The sequence below is a fragment of the Sciurus vulgaris genome, assembly GCF_902686455.1.
Source record: "Sciurus vulgaris genome assembly, contig: HiC_scaffold_292_arrow_ctg1, whole genome shotgun sequence".
Classification (NCBI taxonomy): Eukaryota; Metazoa; Chordata; class Mammalia; order Rodentia; family Sciuridae; genus Sciurus; species Sciurus vulgaris.
The window spans coordinates 1,681,855-1,685,752 of record NW_027632759.1 but is presented as its reverse complement, the minus strand read 5'-3'; the positions used below and the strand labels follow the sequence as shown (position 1 = coordinate 1,685,752).

The window sequence follows — 3,898 nt, the reverse complement described above, 5'->3', positions numbered from 1 at the left end:
TACATATTTATATTTGAAATATAGTTACTTGCAGTGCAATGTTTAGGTCATGAGATATAGTTTTAAAGTACACCACATATTTTTCCATAGTGGTTGTACCAGTATCACATCAGGGTGCATACTGCACTGATATCATAAACAATATTTTGTATGTTTTATATGTTCATGTTAATCATCCTGATAGATAAATATTTTCTATCTTGTTGTAACCTTAATTTTTACTTCTTTTATAAGTAATTTAATTGATTTTTCTTAAGTTTATTAAGTATTTTGATATTCATTTGAATAAACTTGCTGCTTTAAAGTTTAGCCTTTTCTCCTCTGTACTGAAATATTGTCTTTATTTATTGATTTGTATGAAGATTAAACATTATCAATATGAAGTTTGTGCAGGAAATATACTATAAATATCTGGCACTTTATGTCTTCTTATCTCACTGCATTGTTGGCATTATTTTGAGAAACAGCAGTTTTTTAATTCATTTTTATTGTAAACAAATGGAATACATTTTTTTAATTAAAATAGATTTATTAGCTTTTCTTTTCATATAAACATGAGAAATAAAAACCATGTAAGTTGTAGCATTCTTTTCAAAATAAAACTGCAATCAATATTTGAATCTCCAAGCTCTGAACTCCATAAACAATGTTTTCTTTTTTCCTTGAGGTGGTAGATTGTAATATTTCAGACACCATTATTTATCACTTGTCTGTCCTTTAAAAATGATGGAACCTGCAGCACTCAGTATAATGTGAAGCATCACTATATTGAGAAAGAGTATTCCTGGCTCATAAGTGCAAGATTCCTAGGATTACTTTTAAGATAAGAGAAATTCATTTCACATAGTTTAGAACACTTATCTTTTTATATTTCAAATGTAGGTAACATTGTTATCAATTTCTTAAATTATTTACTCCTTGCCTTTTAAAAACTGAAGTAAGGGTTCCTAAAGTTCATGTAAGTTCTCTCTTATATAGCAGGACTTAAAATGAGATACCTACAATCAGGTTAACGCTTATGATTTAAAAAAAAAGAAAAAAAACCTTTCATATCACCTGCTGCTATTAGGGTTCAATTCCTTTTCATTTATTACATGTGAATCAACACTCCTCTTTCATAATCTTCCTTTACCAAATCTACAGAAATTTAGGTGATCAAAGCAGATACAACACAATCCTGTATAAAACTACTTTAAAAAGAGGAGGGTGTTTTTTTTTAACTTTTTTAAACTTTAGTATTATTTATCTCCATAAATCTCAGTGCAATTTTAAGCTTTGACACCTGTAGAAGTATAAATGCTACGGACTTCAAATCATCATTTGAAAATTAAATTACATTTCTTTTAAACTTAATTTTGAAAAAATGTTGAGCTTTCAATTTTTTATTCCAGTCAATGTTTGCCATCTTCAACAGGGACTGGTAATAGAAAACTGATAGCTTAATATTCCAAATTTATTAAGTTTTAAAGAAATATAATTTAACTTTCAAATGTTTTGTAAGAGTTTGTAGTGTTTACACTTTTACAGCAGGGCATAGTTACCAAAACTTAAAATTGCACTAAAACTTTCAGGACACCTGGTCTTTATCTGCTCAGTTATCACTGGACCACCATGTTGGCAAGCATTATGAAAATATCTTTTAATAAATTTACTTAAAAGAGGAAAATTATCAGAAAGTGAGAAGCACCATTAACAGTTCACAAAAAATGCAATGTGGACCCACAGAAGTAAGCAGTCAATAGGTGATACATTCTCTTTATGACCCAAAACATGCCAAAATGCTAATAAGTAGTGCCTGCAAAATATATGAATGGCAGGTGTTATCCAGTAGCTTTTTGGTTTCAACTGACTGCCAATAATGACTAGCAGTTTCAATGATATGATACAGTGGGAAGGAAGAAAAATGCTAAAGTTGCTCCTAAGTGGCTTAATGAGTGTTACCGTGGGCTGGGGGAGGGCCCGCAAATGTTTAGCACATGCTAGACCCTGGCTTTGAGCCCCAATATCACAAAAAAATTTTTTTAAATGAAAGTACCATGTTTTAAAGGTAATAGTGCATCAATTCTAAAGGCATATGCAGCAATGGGGAAGGGGAAGAAAAACTGGAAAAACAAAAAGTTATATGGTTAGTGTCTTTTAAAGTCTAAACATTTAAATGATTAATTAAAAAACCTCACATAGTTCACAGCTATTGGCCTACACAGTAAGCAAATATCTGCATGTGGATTGAGAGCTTTTGCTTTGGAGTGGTTTTTGTTAACTCTGTTTACATTAAAAAGGACAGAAAGTGTGTTTGTTGTTTGACAAGGTCCCATTCTTTCCTATGGAGTGCAACTGTCCTTGTCCATGAGTCTCTTGAATTTGAGGTCTTTCCTTCTGATGAAAATACTAACTTTGCTGGTTTTGAGCAAGAGTGGTGATATTTCGTCCAGTCTTTGTAGATGAGAGGCTTGGGATGTTATTACCCCTCAATTCTCCCTTTTAAGAGAGGATAGCATTAGAGCGCTGAATACCAATGAAATTATCAGCACTGAAAGACCTTCTCATAGCAGCTCTACATAAGTCTTTGTATTTGTCTTCACACAATCTTGAAATGGCCTCTAGGTTTTGTGCTCTTTCTTTGCTGAGAGGAGCAAACAGAAAATTCAGGTTGTTGTCATCAGCTAAGGAGCGAAGTAGTATTTGGCATAAACACCAGCAGGAACATTAATATTAAACTGGACTAGCTCCAAGAAGTGCCTTTCCATCTCATTTATGTCCTCAACTGTAATGTCCTTGAGGACCTGGCAGTAGTCCACATTCCATACAGCCTGATCGTCCCAAACCTTGGAGGCAAGAAGAATGGCTCCCAAAACAATTCTTTTCCAGTTAGTGGGACAAATGTCAATCTCAGCATAAGTTAAAAGCCTTTCTAAGTAGACCAAAGTTACTATTGCACATTCAGCTGTTAGCTGTGCAGCACTAAAAAGAGTACGAACAAATCTGTAAATAAATTTGTGTTCAGGGTCATGCTTAAAGTACTTCTCTGGAACCTTTTCTCCTGTGAGTGTATGTGATCTCTCATCAAATATATCCAGGGATCTATTTGCATCTCTGTTCTTTATGTGGTAATATATTGCTAAGGTCACACATTTTATTGTGGTTCTAAGATTAGGCTGGCTGACTGTGCTGTCATCTAGAAATATTGTTGAGCATGAGCTATACTTTTTAGTAAGCTGCCCTGGAGATACATGGTTTAAATGGTTGCTCTTCCTCTTTTCACGCACATCTGTCTGAGATTTGCTCAGGAAAATTGTGCTTGCCCTTGGATGGTCAGAACGGTTTGATTCCAAAGCTAGATCTTCGGGCATCACGCGGTCACTGATGTGCTGCAGGTGGTGGCCCTCGCCGGCTTCGAAATGTAACTCAGGGGGCTCCACAGCAGCGGGCGCCGGCGCTATGGCCACCGCCACTGCGTCCCCAGTCGCCGCCTCATAGAGCTCAGACTTATAGTCCGGCTCCGCCGGCCCTGTGCGACGGCCCAGCTTTGGGCTGGCATTGGGGGACACGCAACATGTCAGCGTGTTCCCCATGGGGCGCCTCCGCTCCTCGCCGCCGCCGCCTGCGCCTTCACTCTCCCGGGACTCTGCCGTGCTCAGTGGCCGCCCCCTCCCCCAACAATGGCGCGGCCGGCGCCTGGCAGCCCCGGGCTATGCCCGGGCTGCTCCGCACAAGCAGACGCGGCCTCGCCAGCTGCTTGCCTCCTCGCCCCGCCGCCCGCCCCGGCAGGGCTTCGGCCTCCGCCACAACCCCGCCTCCACGCCGTAGCTGCCTATGCAGAGCCAACTAGTATGCCTGGAATACATTCTGATTCTCTGTACATGGAGTAAAGGCATACCATTTGTGTAACGATACGTTT

The 3,898-nt window shown here is 38.3% G+C and overlaps 1 pseudogene across 1 annotated transcript; it reads right to left on the bottom strand.

The window, feature by feature from the left end:
• Positions 1 to 596: 596 nt before the first annotated feature.
• LOC306652574 (cyclin-Y-like protein 1) lies at positions 597 to 3,605 on the bottom strand (annotated as a pseudogene). The gene has a single exon. The product of its transcript is annotated as a cyclin-Y-like protein 1 (transcript).
• Between the last annotated feature and the right edge of the window lie 293 nt (positions 3,606 to 3,898).